At 44.8% G+C, this 19758-nt stretch overlaps 1 pseudogene; it reads left to right on the forward strand.

Moving 5' to 3' along the window:
- The first annotated feature begins 1150 nt into the window (after nt 1–1150).
- Nucleotides 1151–19758, forward strand: part of LOC147119860 (uncharacterized) — a 62299-nt pseudogene continuing 43691 nt past the window's right edge.

Below are 19758 nucleotides of genomic sequence, written 5' to 3' on the forward strand. Positions count from 1 at the left end.
AAGATCACAACCAATGCATCCACTATTTCTGAACCCACTTCGATTAGAACCCTAGGATGTAGGCCATCAGATTCAGGGGATTTGTAGACTTTTAGTCCTGTTCGTTTCTCAAGGAGTTTTTCTCTACTGCTAATAATTACTTTAAGTTCCTCACTCTTATTAAACCCTTCGTTCCCCACTATTTTTGGAATGTTTCTGTGTCTACTACTCTGAAGACGGATACAAAATATTCCTTTAACGTCTATGCCATTTCATTATTCCCCATCATAATTTCACCTGTCTCAGCCTGTAAGGAGCCAAGGCTTACTTTAGTTACTCTCTTCCATTTTACATACGTGTAGGAGCTATTACAATTGGGTTTTATATTTATTGCTACTTACTCAATACTTACTAAGAGATGTAATATAAAAACATCCCGAAACTGAAAATATAATAAAGAATAGTCAGCGTAGATTCCAAAAGGTAAGGTCATGCCTGACCAACCGTATTGAATTATTTGAGGAGGTAACATTAAGGGTAGATTAGGCTAATGCAGTAGATGTAATGGCCCAGATTTTTCGGTTGCAGTGATGGCGAAACTGTCAGCTTTCGCTGTCATTACCCTGTGAAACTGACAGCAACTTCTGTCTGACCCCTTCTATTTCAAGACTACTCTTTATTTGTCGTCCATAATTCAGTTAGCACCTTGTTGCCCTCTCAGATACTTCAACCTGGTTTCCTTCACTCTGTCAAATAATTTTAAACAAGGCTCAACAGTGACAATTTTTTCGTGCTTGGGTCTTAGTTTCACCATGGCAACTGCACAACAAGCTTTTCATAGGACCTCCTGAAAATATGCCATCGGATTGCTATCGTAGTGTTTAAATATTTCGTTTTTAAACAGTATAATGTCTATTTTAATCTGTTCTATTGCATCTAAGTCATTCGAGTAAAAGTGACTCAGATCTGTTTGTTCCAGGGACCGCAATGAAGATAAATTCTCATCGGTGAAAATAATTGGAAAGCTATCTGTTTAAATGACTAAATAATATAAATTTACGATGTGAGCTAATTGTCTCTCGGGAGAGTAACACCAGATATAAAAAGTGGGACCTTTAAACGGGTCACAGAGAATGGCTCAGAGCTCAGATACTATCGCTTCTCAGGGAAAATGCATGCACCACCAAAGGGCCTGATTTATACCATTTATTATATCGTTCTTGCAGCTCTCGGAATCCCAGGTAAGCTATTGTATTAAGTTATTATCGAAATAAAAATCGCTGACTTGCTGGATTTAAGTTATAATTGTCTCGTGGTGTTTCCCAGCGATTCACCTCATTTTTAAAAGATAATTTCAGAAAATATTGCATCGCAGATTTCTGTTCTTTGATTTTTTGAAACTAAAAGTTAATTTGAGAGTCACTCACTCACACACACAACTGATTCAGGATTATTCTCCTTCACAGCCGATTTGCAGTCTCTTATCTTAAGCCACGCTGGTTCCTGTTAATGCGCAAAGCACTGATAGCCTCGCCGTTAGTTCTACAGCAAAATCCGTGCCAACATGTCTATTCCTGATCAGTGCCCTGACATAATGGCCCAGAAATTCGAGTCAGGCGCTTCCTGTGGGTGTAAGCCCCCGATGTGCACTTACCTTGCCTGGCCGTTGTGCTCTGGGGCCCTGTGGAATTCCGACCCGGGGCCTGGTCCAGCTGCCAGTGCACAGTGCTTGCATATCCCAGGGGCGCAGTTAGTTTGATGCGTCACCTGGAATCACGTGGGCCATGGGGAGCCAATCGGAGTAGGGAATGCTCCATTCATAAGCCTGACAGGAGGTGCTGTCAAGACTTATAAATACTATGGCCCCAAAATAACACTAAATCTTCAAATATATTTATAAAATCACATTTTTTAAATAAACTATAAATTACATGAAATATACAATAAACAATCATTTAAATTTAAAAAAATAATAATTTTATTTTCTAACGGGGCTAAAAATAAACTTACCTTGCTTTAAAGTATTAAAAAATAATAAACCTGTGGGAAAAATGTTTCAATTTTAATTAATTTACCACTTACCTTGTAAAAAGCAGGCCTTACGCCTGCTTTTTACATTTCTAACTTCTGCATGCTTACCCTCGCGGGAAAACCCGTAAAAAAAAACGAAGTTCGATGCGCACGCACAGCCTCTCCCGCGCACGCATTCGACCTCTGAACCCCTTCGTTCAGAGGAACGGAAGTGCCGGTTCCCCGCGCATGTGCAGTGCATGCAGGAAACCGGCATTTCCATTGGGCCTACGGGTGAGTACCCCGTGCATACGCACCCGTGGAGACCCAAAATTCTGCCCCATTGTTTAATAACGTTAGGCCTGGATTTTGCAGAAAATGTCAAAGTGAGGCTTTGAATTCAAGAATAACTCTGACCGCAACTTCTGGCGTCATCACATGCACAGTTAAATGCTAAAATCAGAAAGTTGCTGTCCGAGATGCCCTGCTCCTTCTGGAGCTTCGTTAAACCGGTATCTCGTCTAGAGACTCAACATTCAAATACATGGAAGGGAGTGAAGTTCGGATAGTTAAGTGACAGTTACCCACTTAACACACAGGAATCACTTCGGGCTTGTACATTGAAGTGATAATGATTATTTAATGGCGTGATAAGTCTTAATTTCTGCGAACAACCTCTCTGGCACTGGAAATTATGTTTCACAAGTGTGGAGTCTCATTGCTTCAGGTTTTAATTATTGTTGGAGAATTTTTTTTAATGTAAATGATAAAAATGTTTATTTCTCTCTCTTTTTTCTTTCTCCCTTTATCCTACATTTCTTTCCTTCACTTTATTTCGTTTCCTGTACATGATTTGGTTTTGATTAAAGAATTGTAACTTAAAATTCCTGGTTCAGACGTGGATTTTTCAATCTGATTGGTTAATTTTGGTCAGTGGTCAACGATCGGCTCTAGTCATTCATTACACTTACACTTGCCCACAGAATTCACATGGGTTTTTGCACTGGAACTTGCTGTCATTAGAAAGGAGTGTGGTATCTGGGACTGGTGTGAACAGCGCAAGTAACTGTGTCTCATTAAACAACCAGCCTGAAAAAATCCTAACTTAGACATGCAGATTTTGAACCAATAAGTGTGAGTTAGAAGAGTTAATTCAAAGCCAAATCATGTACAGTAAACCAAATAAAGAGAGGGAAAGAAAGATAGGTTAAAGGAAGAGGACCGGATTTTGTGGTCAGCAGCCAAGTGACGGCGCTCGCAGCCGACCTCAAAGAAAACTGTACACAAACAACAAGCAATCTCTGCGGCCTGGATCTCACCATTCCAGACATTAATTTCATTCTGGCGTTACCTATAGGGGATCTCCAAAGTTCAGCAACAGAAATATCATCAAGCAGGCTAAGCAGCCAATCACATTGAATACTTCTTACAGACAGCAAACCAGGAAGTTAAAAGCACTGATTGTCATTCATTTTTAATCATTTTACAGCGAGTAAAAAAAATGGGGCATACTCATGGGATTAAGATATAAGCTGAAATATCATAAACAAACTTTAAAATATATAGATTTTATCAAATTATGAGAGAATTCCATATTAAGTTTGAGAGTGCTGTGCTTAAGTCCCAAATTAGGGTGTTAAGTTTATACAGTGCCAATTACGGAGGTATGAGGGGAGAGTTGGCTGAGGGACATTGGGAAATTAGATTAAAATATATGAAGGCAGGTATGCAATGGCAAACATTCCCAGCCATTTTCTTCTGAAACAATGAACAGCTTGCAATCGATTGTGAGTTAGGGTGATGGGTCAATGGAGCTTAGTATAATTTAGGATGATGTGGCTTGGTGTGATTTAGGATTATGTGTGAATGGGGCTTGGAGTGATTTAGCATGATGTGTGAATGGGTCTTGGTATGAGTTTGGATGATGGGTGAATGGGGCTTGGTGTGAGTTAGGATGATGGGTGAATGGGTCTTGGTGTGAGTTAGGATGATGGGTGAGTGGGGCTTGGTGTGAGATTAGGGAGATATGTGGATAGTCCTTGGTGTGAGTTAGGATGATGGGTGAGTGGGGCTTGGTGAGAGTTAGGATGATGGGTGAATGGGTCTTTGTGTAAGTTAGGATGATGGGTGAATGGGGCTTGGTGTAAGTTAGGATGATGGGTGGATGTGTCTTGTTGTGAGACAGAACGATGGGTGAATTGGTCTTTGTGTGAGTTATGATGATGTGGCTTGGTGTAAGTTAGGATGATTGATGAATGGGGCTTGGACTGATATATGATTATGGGTGAATGGGGCTTGGTGTAAGTTAGGATGATTGGTGAATGGGGCTAGGACTGATTTATGATTATGGGTGAATGGGGCTTGGTGTGATTTAGGATGCTGGGTGAATAACGCTTGGTGTAATTTAGGATGATGGGCTTGGTGTGAGTTAGGATGATGATTGAATGGGTCTTGGTGTGAGTTAGGATGATGTATGAATGGGTCTTCATGTGTGTTAGGATGATGTGTGAATCGGGCTTGGTGTAAGTTAGGATGATGGGTGAATGGGGCTTAGTTTAAGTTACGATGTTGGGTGAATTTGTCTTGGTGTGAGTTAGGACGATGGGTGAATGGGTGTTGCTATGAGTTAAGATGATGGGTAAATGGGACTTCGTGTGTGTTACGATGATGCTGAACGGGTCTTGGTGTGAGATTTGATGATGGTTTAATGGGTCTTGATGTGATTGAGGATGATGCATGAATGGGGCTTTTTTGAGTTAGCATGATGGGTCAATGTTCCTTGGTGTGAGTTAGGATGATGGGTGAATGTGCCTTGGTGCAAGTTACGATGATGGGTGAATAGGCCTTGGTCTGAGTTAGGATGATGGGTGTATGGGGCTTGGTGTGAGATAGGATGATAGGTGAATGTAGCTTGGCGTGAATTAGGATGATGGGTGAATTGGTATTGGTGTGAGTAAGGATGATTGGTGAATGGGGCTTGGTGTAAGTTATGATGATGGGAATGGGTCTTGATGTGAGTTACGATGATGGGTGAGAGGGTCTTGGTTGAGTTAGGATGATGGATGAATGGGGGTTGTTCTGAGTTATGATGATGGGTGAATGTGGCTTGATGTGAGTTATGATGATGGGCGAATGGGTCTTGGTGTGCTTTTTGATGATGGGTGAATGGGGCTTGGAGTGCATGTGATGGTTGATGAATGGGGATTAGGATGATGGGTGAATGCGGCTTGGTGTGAGTTAGGCTGATGGGCAAATGGCTCTTGGTGTGAGTTAGGATGATGGGTGAATGGGTCTTCGTATGTGTTAGGAGGATGTGTGAATGGGGATTGGTGTGAATTAGGATGATGGGTGAATGCGGCTTGGTGTGAGTTAGGCTGATGGGCAAATGGCTCTTGGTGTGAGTTAGGATGATGGGTGAATGGGTCTTCGTATGTGTTAGGAGGATGTGTGAATGGGGCTTGGTGCAAATTAGAATGATGGGTGAATGGGGCTATGTGTGAGTTAGGAGGTTGATTGAATGGGTCTTGGTGTGAGTTAGGATGATGGGGCTTGGTGTGAGTTAGGATGATGGGTGAATGAGTTTGGTGTGAGTCAGGATGTTGGGTGAATAGGGCTTGGAGTGATTTAGGATGATGGGTGAATGGGCCTTGGTGTGAGCTAGGATTATGGGTTTATGAGTCTTGGTGTGAATTAGGATGATGTGTCAATGGAGCTTGGTGTAATGTAGGATGATGGGGCTTGGTGCGAGTTAGCATTATGGATGAATGGGGCTTGGAGTGGTTAAGGATGATGGTTAAATGGGTCTTGGTGTGAGTTAAGGTGACGGGTGAATGGGTTTTCTGTGAGTTAGGATGATGTATGAATGGGCCCTCTTGTGTGTTAGGATGATGTGTGAATGCAGCTTGGTGTAAGTTAGGATGATGGTTGAATGGGGCTTAGTTTAAGTTAGGATGTTTGGTGAATGTGTTTTGGTTTGAGTCAGGATGGTGTCTGAATGGGTCTTTGTGTGAGATAGGACGATGGGTGAATGGGTGTTGTTGTGAGTTAGGATGATGTTTAAATGTGTCTTCGTGTGAGTTAGGATGATGATGAACGAGCCTTGGTGTGAGTTAGGATAATGAGTGAATGGTTTTGATGTGATTTCGGATGATGGGTGAATGGGACTTGGTGTGAGTTATGATGATGGGTGAATGGGGCTTGGTGCGAGTTCGGATGATGGGAGAACGGCCTTGGTGTGAGTTACGAAGATGGCTGAAAGGGATTAGGTGTGAGTTAGGATGATGGATGAATGGGGCTTGCTGTGAGTTAGATTGATGGATGAATGGTTCTTTGTGTGCGTTAGGATGATGGGTGAATGGGGCATGGTGTAAGATAGGATGATGTGTGAATGGGGCTTGGTTTGAGTTAGGATGATGGGTGCATAGGTCTTGTTGTGTGTTAGGATGATGGGTGAATGCGTCTTGGTGTGAGTTAGGACGATGTGTGAATGGGGCGTGGAGTGATTTAGGATGATGAGTGAATGGGGCTTGCTGTGAGTTAGTATAATTGGTGAATGGGGCTTGGTGTGAGTTAGGATGATGTTTGAATGGGGCTTGATACGAGTTAGGAAGATGGGTGAATGGAGCTTGGGGCGCTTTAGGATGATGCTTGAATGGGTCTTGGTTTCAGTTAGGATGATGGGTGATTGTGTCTCCTTGTGAGTTGGAATAATGGGAGAATGGGTCTTGGTGTGAGTTAGGACGATGGGTGAATGTGTGTTGTTGTGAGTTAGGATGATGGGAAACTGGGACTTCGTGTGAGTTAGGATGATGATGAACGGACCTTGGTGTGAGCTTTGATAATGATTCAATGGGTCTTGATGTGATTGAGTATGATGCATGAATGGGGCTTTTTTGAGTTAGCATGATGGGTCAATGTTTCTTGTTGTTAGTTAGGATGATTTGTGAATGGGTCTTGGTGTAAGTTACGATGATGGGTGAAAGGGGCTTGTTGTGATTTAGGATTGTGGGTGAATGGGACTTGGTGTCTGTTAGGATGATATTTGAATGCGTCTTGGTGTCAGTTAGAATGATGGGTGAATGAGGCTTGGTATGACTAAGGTTGATGGGTGAATGGGGCTTGGTGTGCGTTATGATGATGGGTGACTGTGTCTTGGTGTGAGTTAGGATGATGGGTGAATAGGTCTGGTATAAGTTAGGGTTATGGGTGAATGGGTCTTGGTGTGAGTTAGGATGATTCGTGATTGGGACTTGGTGTACGTTTGGACGATTGTTGAATGGGCCTTGGTGTGAGTTAGGATTTGGGATGAATGAGTATTGTTGTAAGTTAGGATGATGAGTGAATAGGCCTTGATATGTGTTAGGATGATGGTTAGAAACATAGAAACATAGAAGATAGGCTTAATGGGAATTGGTGTACGTTAGGATGATGGGTGTCTGGGTTTTGGTGTGAGTTAGGATGATGGGTGGATGAGTCTTGGTGTGAGTAAGGATGATGGGTGTATGGTGCTTGGTGTGAGATAGGATGATGGGTGAATAGGCCTTGGTGTGTGTTTGGATGATGGGTGAATGAGTCTTGTTGTGAGATCGGATGAAGTGTGAACGGGACTTGGTGTGAGTTAGGATAATAGACGAATGGGGCTTGGTGTGAATTAGGAAGATGGGTGAATTTGTCTTGGTGTGAGTAAGGGTGATGGGTGAATGGGCTTGGTGTGTTAGGATGATGGGTGAATGGGTCTTGATGTGAGTTAGGCTGATGGGTGAGTGGGTCTTGGTGTGAGATAAGATGATGGGTTAATGGGGGTTGTTCTGAGGTTTGATGAAGTGTGAATGTGGCTTGGTGTGCTTTATGATAATGGGTGAATGGGGCTTGGAGTGAATTATGATGGTTGGTGAATGGGGATTGGTGTGAGTTAGGATGATGGGTGAATGCGGCTTAGTGTGAGTTAGACTGATGGGCAAATGGGTCTTGGTGTGAGTTAGGATGATGGGTGAATGGGTCTCCTTGACAGTTGGAATAATGATTAAAAGGGTCTTGGTGTGAGTTAGAATGATGTGTGAATGTGTCTTGGTGTGAGTTAGGATGATGGGCGAACGGGGCTTGTTCTGAGTTATGATGACGGGTGAATGTGGCTTCATGTGAGTTATGATGTTGGGCGATTGGGTCTTGGTGTGAGTTGTGATGATGGGAGAATGGGGCTTGGAGTGAATTATGATGGTTGGTGAATGGGGATTGGTGTTAGTTAGGATGATGGGTGAATGCGGCTTGGTGTGTGTTAGGATGATGGGCAAATATCTCTTGGTGTGAGTTAGGTGATGTTTGAATGGATCTTCGTATGTGTTAGGATGATGTGTGAATGGGGCTTGGTACCAATTAGAATGATGGGTGAATGGGGCTAGGTGTGAGTTAGGAGGATGATTGAATGTGTCTTGGTGTGAGTTAGGTTGATGGGGCTTGGTGTGAGTTAGGATGAAGAGTGAATGAGTCTTGGTGTGAGTCAGGATGATGGGTGAATGGGGCTTGGAGTGATTTAGGATGATGGGTTCATTGGTCTTGGTGTGAATTAGTATGATGGGTCAATGGAACTTGGTGTAATGTATGATGATGGGGCTTTGTGTGAGTTAGCATTATGGGTGAATGGGGTTGGATTGGTTTAGGATGTTGGGTGAATGGATCTTGGTGTGAGTTAGGATGACGGGTGAATGGGTTTGGTGTGAGTTAGGATGATGGTTGAATGGGTACAGGGGTGAGTTGGGATGATGTATGAATGGGTCCCCATGTGTGTTCGGATGATGTGTGAACGAGGCTTGGTGTAAGTTAGGATGATGGGTGCAAGTGTCTTGGTTTGAGTCAGGATGGTGTCTGAATGGGTCTTGGTGTGATTTAGGACGATGGGTGATTGGGTGTTGTTGTGATGTCGGATGACATGTAAATGGGTCTTCGTGTGAGTTAGGATGAGGATGAACGGGTCTTGGTGTGAGTTAGGATGTTGACTGAATGGTTCCCTATGTGATTTAGGATAATGGGTGAATGGGACTTGGTGTGAGTTACGATGATGGGTGAATGGGGCTTGATGTGAGTTAGGATGATGTGTGAATGGGGCTTGCAGTGAGTTAGGATGATGGATGAATGGCTCTTGGTGTGTGTTCGGATGATGGGTGAATGCGTCTTGGTGTGAGTTAGGATGATTGGTGAATGGGGCTTGGTGTGATTTAGGATGATGTTCGAATTGGCCTTGGTGCGAATTAGGAAGGTGGTTGAATGGAGCTTGGAGCGCTTTAGGATGATGCATGAATGGGTCTTGGTTTCAGTTAGGATGATGGTTGAATGGGTCTTCTTGTGAGTTGGAATAACGTGTGTCTTGGTGTGAGTTAGGATGATGTGTGAATATGTCTTGCTGTGAGTTTGGATGATGGGTGAATGCGTCTTCAGATGTGTTATAATGATGAGTTAATGTGTCTTTGTATGAGTTAGGATGATTGGTGATTGGGCTTTGGTGTGACTTAGAATGATGGGTTAATGGGGCTTGGTGTGAGTTTGGATGATGTGTGAATGGTGCTTGGTGTGGGTTAGGATGATGTGTGAATGGGGTTTATCACAGAGAAGAGAATCACAGAAACCGCACAGTGCAGATAGAGGCCATTTCGGCCCATCGAGCCTGCACCGACACATATCCCACCCGATCCCCGTAACCCCTACACATATCACACCCTACCCCCGTAACCTCACGTATTTAATCCCCCCTAACACTAAGGGTCAATTTATCATAGCCAATCAACCTAACCCGCACATCTTTGGTTTGTGGGAGGAAACCGGAGCACCCGGAGGAAACCCACGCAAACACAGGGAAAATGTGCAAACTCCACACAGACAGTCACCCGAGGCCGGATTCGAACCTGGGGTCACTGGCACTGTGAGGCAACAGTGCTAACCACTATGCCACCGTGCTTCCCATGTTTGGTGTGAGTTAGGAAGCTGTATCGATGGGTTTTGGCGTCGGTTACAATGATGTGTGAATGGGGCTTGGTGAGAGTTAGAATGATGTGTGAATGGGGCTTGGTGTGTGCTAGGATGATGGGTGACTGGGTCTTGGTGTGAGATAGGATGTTGCATGAATGATGCTTGCTGTGATTTAGGTTGATGGGTGTATGAATGGTGGATGAAAGGGACTTGGTGTACGTTAGGATGATGTTTGAATGCGGTATAGTATGAGTTAGGATGATGGGGCTTGGTGTAAGTTAGAGTGATGGGTGAATTGGGTTTGGACTGTGTTAGAATAATAAGTGAATGGGGCTTGTTGTGAGTGAGGATGATGGGTGAATGAGTCTTGGTGTGAGTCAGGATGATGGGTGAATAGGGCTTGGTGTAATTTAGGATGACGAGGCTTGGTGTGAGTTAGGTTGATGCGTGAATGGGTTTCGTGTGTGTTAGGATGATGTGTGAATGGGGCCTCCTGTAAATTTGAATGATGGATGAACGGGGCTTGGTGTAAGATAGGACGATGGCTGAATGGGGCTTGGTGTATGTTAGGATCGTTGAATGTGTCTTGGTGTGAGTCAGGATTTTGCCTGAATGATGCTTGCTGTGAGTTAGGACGATGGGTGAATGGGTTTTGCTGAGAGTTGGGATGATGGGTGAGTGGGTCCTCCTCTGTGTTGGATGATGATGAACGGGCCTTGGTGTGAGTTAGGATGAAGGGTGAATGACGCTTGTTGTGAGTTAGGATGATGGGTGAATGGGACAAAGTGTGAGTTAGAACGATTGGTCAATGGTTCTTGGTGTGAGTTAGGATGATGTGTGAATGGGTTTCTTGTGTGTTAGGATGATGTTTGAATGGGGCCTGGTGTAAACTTGAATGATGGATGAATGGGGCTTGGTGTAAGATAGGACGATGGGTGAATGGGGCTTGGTGTATGTTAGGATCGGTGAATGTGTCTTGGTGTGAGTCATTTTTTTGCGTGAATGATGCTTGCTGTGAGTTAGGACGATGGGTGAATGGGTATTGCTGAGAGTTAGAATGATGGGTGAGTGGGTCCTCCTCTGTGTTGGATGATGATAAACGGGCCTTGGTGTGAGTTAGCATGAAGGGTGAATGACGCTTGTTGTGAGTTAGGATGATGGGTGAATGGGACTTGGTGTGAGTTAGGATGATGGGTGAATAAGTCTTGGGGTAATTAGGATTACAGATGAATGGGGCTTGGTGAGAGATAGAATAATGTGTGAATGGGCCTTGGTTTGTGTTACGAAGATGGGTGAATGGGGCTTGGTGCGAGTAAGGATGATGGGTGAATGGGGCTTGGTGTGGGTTAGGATGATGTGTGAATGGGGCTTGATGTGAGTTAGGAAGCTGTGTGGATGTTTCTTGGTGTCAGTTAAGATGATGGGTGAATGAGGCTTGGTGTGAGATAGGATGATGTGTCAATGGGTCTTGGTGTGTGCTAGGAAAATGGGTGAATGCGTCTTGGTGTGAGTTAGAATGTTGGGTGAATGGTGCTTGCTGTGAGTTAGGGTGATGGGCGAATGGGGATTGGTGTGGGTTAGGATGATATGTGAATGAGGCTTGGTGTGAGTTAGCATGATGTGTGAATAGGGCTTGGTGTGAGTTAGGATGATGGGTGAATGGGGCTTTGTGTAATTTAGGATGATGGCTGAATGCGTCTTGGTGTGAGATAGGATGATGGGTGAATGTGTCTTGGTGTTAGTTAGGATGATGTGTCAATGGAGTTTGTTGTAATTTAGGGTGATGTGGCTTGGTGTGAGTTAGTATTATGCGTGAATGGGCCATGGAGTTATTTCGGATGAAGGGTGACTGGGACTTGGTGTGCGTTATAATGAGGGGTGATGGTGTCTTGGTGTGAGTCAGGATGGTGGGTGAATGGGCCTTGGTGTGAGTTAGGACGATGTGTGAATGGCTGTTGTTGTGAATTAGGATGAAGTGTGAATGGATCTTCGTGTGTGTTATGTTGATGTGTGAATGCGGTTTGGTGTAAGGTAGGATGATGGGTGACTGGTGCTTGGTGTGGGATAGGATGATGTGTGAATTGGAATGGTGTGAGTTAGGAAGCTGTGTGGATGGGTCTTGGTGTCAGTTAAGATGATGGGTGAATGGGGCTTGGTCTGAGTTAGGGTGATGGGTGAATGGTTCTTGGTGTGAGTTAGGATGTTGGGTGAATGGTACTTGCTGTGAGTTAGGGTGATGGATGAATGGGGCTTGGTGTGAGTTAGGAAGATGGGAGAATGGGGCTTGGTGTGATTTAGGATGAGGTGTGATTGTATCTTCGTCTGAGATATCATGATGGGTGGATGGGTCTTCGTGTGATTTAGGATATTAGGGGAATGGTGCTTGCTCTGAGTTAGGATGATGGGTGGATGGTTCTTGGTGTGAGTTAGGATGATGGGTGTATTTGCCTTGGTGTAATTTAGGATGATGGGTGAATGGGGATTAGTGTGAGTTAGGATGATGGGTGAATGGTGTTTGGTGTAAATTACGATGAAGGTTGAATGGGGATTAGTGTGAGAAAGGATGATGGGTAAATGGGTTTTGGTCTGAGTTAGGATGATGGGTGCATAGGTCTTGCTATGTGTTAGGATGATGTTAAAAGCACCTGGTGTGAGTTAGGATGATGGTTGAAAGGGGCTTGGTGCGAGTTAGAATGATGTGTGGATGTTTCTTGGTGTGAGATAGGATGATGGGTGAATGGGACTTGGTGTGCGTTGCGATGATGTGTGAATGGGGATTGGTGTAAATGGAGCTTGGTGTCAGTTAGGATGATGGGTGAATGAGGCTTGGTGTGCATCATGATGAGGTTTGATTGTGTCTTGTTCTGAGTTAGGATGATGGGTGGATGGTTCTTCGTGTGAGTTAGGATGATGGGTGAATGGGCCTTGGTGTAATTTAGGATGATGGATAAATTGGTCTTGGTGTAAGTTAGGATGATGGGTGAATGGGGATTGATGTAATTTAGGATAATGGGTGAATGGGGATTAGTGTGAGTTAGGATGATGGGTGAATGGGTTTTGTTCTGAGTTAGGATGATGTGTGCATAGGTCTGGGTGTGTGTTAGGATGATGGGTGAATTGGGTTTGGTGTGAGTTAAGATGATGTGTGAATGGGGATTTGTGTAAATTAGGATGATGGTTGAATGGGGCTAGGTTTGAGTTAGGATGATGATTGAATGGATCTTGGTGTGATTTAGGATGATGGGGCTTGGTGAAAGTTATGATGATGGGTGAATGGGGATTGGACGGATTTAATATGATTGGTGAATGCGGCTTGGTGTGAGTTAGGATGATCGGTGAATGAGTCTTGGTGTGTCAGGATGATGGATGAATGGGGCTTGGTGTAATTTAGTTTGAAAGGGCTTGGTGTGAGTTGGGATGATGGGTGAATGGGGCTTGTTGTGAGTTAGGGTGGTGCATCAATGGAGCTTGGTGTAATTTACGATGATGTGGCTTGGTGTGAGTTAAGGTGATGGGTGAATGGGACTTGTTGTGAGTTCGGATGACGGGTGAATGAATTGGTGTGAGTTCGGATGGTGGGTGAATGGCTGTTGTTGTGAGTTAGGATGATGTGTGAATAGGTCTTCGTGTGTGTTAGGATTATGTGTGTATGGGGCTTGGTGTGAGTAAGGATGATGCATGAATGGGTATTTGTGCGAGTTAGGATGATGGGCGATTGCATCTTGGTGTGACTTAGGATGATGGTTGAATGAGTCTTGCTGTGAGTTAGGATGATGTGTGAAAGAGGCTTGCTGGGAGTTAGGTTGATGGGGGAATGGCATTGGTGTGAGTTAAGAAGATGGTTTAATGTGGCTTGGTGTGAGTTTCAATGATGGGTGAATGGGGCTTGGTGGGAGTTAGGATGATCGGGGAATGGCCTTGGTGTGAGTTAGGATGCTGTGTGAATGAGGCTTGGTGTGAGTAAGAATGATGTGTGAATGGGGCTTGGTGCAAGTTAGAATGATTGGTGAATGGGGCTTGGTTTGAGTTAGGTTGATGGGTGAATGGGTCTTGGTGTGACTTAGAATGATTGGTTAATTGGTCTTGGTGTGAGTTAGGATGATGCATCTTCAGATGTGTTAGTATGTTGCGTGAATGTGGCTCTGTGTGAGTTATGATGATCGGTGAATTGTGCTTGGTGTGAGTTTTGATCATGTGTGAATGGGGCTTGGTGGGATTTAGGATGATGGGGGAATGGCCTTGGTGTGTGTTACAAAGAATGCTGAACGGTGCTTTTGTGAGTTAGGATGATGGGTGAATGGGTCTTGGTGTGAGATAGGATGATTGGGCTTGTTTTAGTTAGGAAGATGGGTGAATGGGGATAGATGTGAGTTAGAATGATGGGTGAATGGGTCTTGGTGTGAGATAGGATGATTGGGCATGTTGTAAGTTAGGAAGATTGGTGAATGGGGCTTGGACTGATTTAGCATGATGAGTCAATGTGTCTTGGTGTGAGATAGGATGCTGGGTCCATCGAGCTTGGTGTAATTTAGGATGATAGGGCTTGGTGTGCGTAGGGATTATGGAGGAATGTGGCTTGGAGTGATTTAGGATGATGGGTGAATGTGCCTTGGTGTGAGTTAGGATGACGGATGAATGTGTTTGGTGTGATTTAGGAAGATGGATGAATAGGTCTTCGTGTGTGTTAGGATGATGTGTGAATGGGGCTTGCTGTAATTTAGGAAGGTGTGTGAATGGGTCCTGGTGTGAGTCAATATGGTGGGTGAATCGGTCTTCGTGTGAGTTAGGATGATAAGCGAATGTTTCTTGGCGTGAGTTAGGATGCTGTGTGAATGGGTCTTGGTCTAAGTGAGGATGATGGGTGAATGGGTCTTGGTGTGAGATAGGATGATTGGGCTTGTTTTAGAGGATGATGGGTGAATGGGTCTTGGTGTGAGATAGGATGATTGGGCTTGTTTTAAGTTAGGAAGATGGGTGAATGGGGCTAGCTGTGAGTTAGGATGATGTTTGAATGGATCTTGGAGTGAGTTAGGATGATTGGGCATTTTGTAAGTTAGGGAGATTGGTGAATGGGGCTTGGACTGATTTAGGATGATGGGTGAATGGGGCTTGGTTTGAGTTAGAATGATTTGTGAATGGGTCTTGGTGTGAGTTAGAATGATGGGGCTTGGTGTAAGTTTGGAAGATGGGTGAATGGGGCTTGGACTGATTCACCATGATGGGTCAATTTGTCTTGGTGTGAGATAGGATGATGGGTCAATTCAGCTTGGTGTAATTTAGGATGATAGGGCTTGGTGTGCGTTAGGATTATGGAGGAATGTGGCTTGGAGTGCTTTAGGATGATGGGTGAATGTGCCTTGGTGTGAGTTAGGATGACGAATGAATGCGTTTGGTGTGATTTAGGAAGATGGATGAATAGGTCTTCGTGTGTGTTAGGATGATGTGTGAATGGGGCTTGCTGTAATTTAGGATGGTGTGAATGGGTCCTGGTGTGAGTCAATATGATGGGTGAATCGGTCTTCGTGTGAGTTAGGATGATGAGTGAATGTTTCTTGGCGTGAGTTAGGATGCTGTGTGAATGGGTCTTGATCTAAGTGAGGATGATGAGTGAATGGGTCTTGGTGTGAGTTAAGATGATGGGTGAATTGGACTTGGTCTGAGTTAGGATGATGGGTGAATGGGACTTGGTCTGAGTTAGGATGATGGTTGAATGGGTCTTGGTCTGAGTTAGGATGTTGGGTGAATGGGGCTTGGTTTAACTGAGGATGATGGTGAAAGGGGCTTGGTTTGATTTAGGATGGTTGGTGAATGGGTCTTCGTGTGAATTTCGATGATGGTTGAATGGGGCTTGGAGTGAGTTAGGATGATGGGCGAATGGGATTAATTGTGAGTTAGGATGATGGGTGAATGTTGCTTGGTGTGACTTATGATGATGGGTGAATGGGGCTGGTGAGTGTTACGTTGATGGGCGAATGGGGCTTGGTTTGTGTTAAGATGATTGGTGAATGGGGCTTGGTGTGAGTCAGGATGATGGGTGAATGGTGCTTACTTTGTGTTAGGATGATGGGTGAATGGGGCTTGATGTGAGTTAGGATGATAGGTGAATGGGGCTTGGTTTGATTTAGGATGGTGGGTGAAGGGGTCTTGGTGTGAGTTAGGATGAGGAGTGAATGTGTCTGAAGACAGTTAGGATAATGAGTGCATGGCATTTAGTGGGAGTTAGGTTGATGGGTGAAAGGGGCTTGCTGTGATTTAGGATGATGGATGAATTGCACTTAGCGTGCGTTAGGACGATGGGTGAATGGGGCTTGGTCTGAAATAGGATGTTGGGTGCATTGGTGTTGGTGTGCGTTAGGAAGATGGGGGAATGGTTGTTAGATGAGTTAGGATGAATGGTGAATGTGGGTTGGTGTGAGGTAGGTTGATGTGTGAATGGGGCTTGGTGTAAGTTAGGATGATGATTGAATGGGGCTTGGTGCGAGTAAGGAAGGTGGGTGAAAGGGTCTTGGAGTGATTTAGGATGATGCGTGAAATGGTCTTGGTTTGAGTTAGGCTGATGGGTGAATGGGTCTTCATATGAGTTAGGATGATGGGTGAATGCCCCTTCGGATGTGTTAGGATGATGTGTGAATTGGTCTTGGTGTGACATAGGATGAAGGGTGAATGGGTCCTACTGTGAGTTAGGATGATGGGTGATTGTGTCTTAGTGTCACTTAGGATGAAGTGTGAATGGGTCCTGGTGTGAGTCAGGATGATGGGTAAATAGGGCTTGGAGTGATATAGGATGATGGGTGAATGGGGCTTGTTGTGCGTTGGAGTGATGGGTCAATGGGTCTTGGTGCGAGATAGGATGATGGGTCAATTGAGCTTGGTCCAATTTAGAATGATGGATGAATGTGTCTTGGTGTGAGTTCCGATGATGAGTGATTGAGTCTTGGAGTGATTTAGTATGATGGCTGAATGAGGCTTGATGTGAATTAGGATGATGGTTGAATATGTCTTTGTGTTAGCTAGGATGATGGGTGAATGTGTCTTCGAATGTGTTAGGATGAGGAGTGAATGGGTCTTTGTTTGAGTTAGGATGACGGGTGAATGGGGCTTGATCGGAGTTAGGATGATGGGGAAATGGCTTTTAGTGTCAGTTAGGATGATGGTTGAATGGGGCTTGGTTTGAGTTACGATGATGTGTGAATGGGGTTTTGTGTGTATGGATGATGGTTGAATGGTGCTTTCTGTGAGTTAGGATGATGGAGGACTGTCCTTGGTGTGGGTTATGAAGATATGTGAATGGGGCTTGGTGTGAGTTATGATGATGGGTGAATGGGGCATGGTGTAAGTTAGGATGATGGGTGAATGGGTCTTGCTGTGAGTTAGGTTGATGGGTGAATGCGGCATGCAGTGAGTAAGGATGATGGATGAATGGCTCTTAGTGTGCGTTAGGATGATGGGTGAATGGGGCATGGTCTAAGTTAGGATGATGGGTGAATGGGAATTGGACTGAGTTAGGATGATGGGTGCACAGGTCTTGGTGTGTGTAAGCATGATGTGTTTATGAGTCTTGGTGTGATTTAGGATGGTGGGTGAATGGCGCTTGTTGGGAGTTATAATGAAGGGTGAATGAGGCTTGGAGTGATTTAGGATGATGGGTGAATGGGTCTTGGTGTGACTTAGGATGATGGGTGAATGGGGTTTGGTGTAAGATAGGACGATGTGCGAATGGGGCTTGGTGTGAGTTAGGATGATGTGTGAATGGGCTTGATGTGAGTTAGGATGATGTGTGAACATGTCTTGGTGTGTGTTAGGATGATTGGTGAATGGGGCTTTGTGTGAGTTAGGATGATGATTGAATGGGACTTGGTGTGAGTAATGATGATGGGTGAATTTGGCTTGGTGTGAGTTAGAATGATGTGTGAATATCTCTAGGTGTGAGTTAGGATGGTGTGTGATTGGGGCTTGGTTTGATTTAGGATGGTGGGTGAATGTGTCTTGGTGTGCGTTATGCTGGTGGGTGATTGTTACTTGGTTTAAATTAGAATGATGGGTGAATGGGTCTTGGTGTGAGTAAGGATGATCTGTGATTGGGTCTTCGTTTAATTTATGATGATGGTGCTTGGTGTGAGTTAGGATAATGAGTGAATGGGGCTTGGAGTGATTTAGGATGATGGGTGATGTAAAAAGGAGTCTCACACATCAAGGAACTTTAAAGTAAGCTTTAAGCAACTTATAATTATATACTATATACAAGAGCGGTCTTCACCATGCCTCTAGGAGAAGCCCTTTTACCATACTGAGCTGTTCAGTATTTATACTAGTCCAAACACAGGAAGTGACGTATGCACAGGAAGTGATGTATACACAGAGTTCACAGTTCACAGTTCACAGGAAGTGATGTGCACATAACTTCACATTCTTCCCTCCTGCGAGATTAGAAGGCTGTGGTCTTCCTTTTATTCCGCAGCCGCCGAACGAGGAAGAGTCGCACCCGTTTGGGTTCCCGTCGTAGAGGGTCTCTGGTCCGCTTACATGCTGTTGGCCATTGGTCAGAGTCTGTGTGGCCTGGATTACCCTGTGAAGGGTCGGGGAGATCATAGCTTCGTGTACGAGCCCCAATAGGTGCAGAGTTGGTCTGCCTCTGTTCAGAGGGAGGTGCAGAGCTGGTCTGTGGCGGATCAGTACTTTGGTGCGCGGTACTGGGAGGGTCGCAACTTTGAGTACGGGGTTCTACCGGCACCAAGCTAGTTGGTGTCAGATCAGGATCCTGGAGAGGGGTACCCGGTAGGTTCCAAGAGGCTCCTGGTAAAATACCATCACTCGATGTCCCACTAGGCCCTGGTGGGCAGGGAGCCAGATCCCGTAATGATACATAGAGATAGGAACAGGAGTAGGCCATTCGGCCCTTCGAGCCTGCTCCGCCATTCAATGAGATCATGGCTGATCTTCGTCTGAGATCATAGCTGATCTTACCAGTTCAGTACCCCGTCCCCGCCTTTTCTCCGTAACCCTTAATCCCCTTAGCCTTCAGAAATATATCCAATTCTCTCTTGAAAATATTTATTGAATTAGCCTTCACAGCCCTCTGTGGCAGGGAATTCCACAGGCTCACCACTCTTTGAGTGAAGAAATTCTTCCTCATCTCTGTTTTAAATGATTTGCCCGCTATTTTTAGACTGTGGCCCCTGGTTCTGTGCTCCCCGGCCATTGGAAACATTCTCTCTGAATTCAGCCTGTCCAGGCCTGCCATAATTTTATATGTTTCGATGAGATCCCCTCTCAATCTTCTAAACTCCAGTGAGTACAAGCCCAAACTATTTAATCTCTCTTCGTAGGTCATTCCCGCCATTCCAGGTATCAGCCTGGTGAATCGCCGTTGCACTCTTTCCATGGCAAGAACATCCTTCCGCAGATGGGGCGACCAAAACTGTACACAATACTCCAGATGCGGTCTCACCAGCACCTTGTACAGCTGCAGTAAGGTATCCCTATTCCTATACTCGAACCTCCTTGATATGAAGGCCAACATACCATTTGCCTTCTTGATCGCCTGTTGCACCTGCATGCTCTCCTTCAGTGACTGGTGCACAAGAACACCCAGGTCCCTCTGCACTTCCCCATCTCCCAATCTATTGCCATTTAGATAATAATCTACCCTCCTGTTTTTACCCCCAAAGTGGATAACCTCGCATTTATCCACATTATAGTGCATCCGCCACGTATCTGCCCATTCCCCCAACCTGTCCAAATCGCACTGTAGCCTCCTGACATCCTCATCAGAGCCCACCCCTCCTCCTAGTTTAGTGTCGTCAGCGAATT

The sequence above is a fragment of the Somniosus microcephalus genome, chromosome 4, assembly GCF_052327205.1.
Source record: "Somniosus microcephalus isolate GS21.2 chromosome 4, FLI_Smic_1.0, whole genome shotgun sequence".
NCBI lineage: Eukaryota > Metazoa > Chordata > Chondrichthyes > Squaliformes > Somniosidae > Somniosus > Somniosus microcephalus.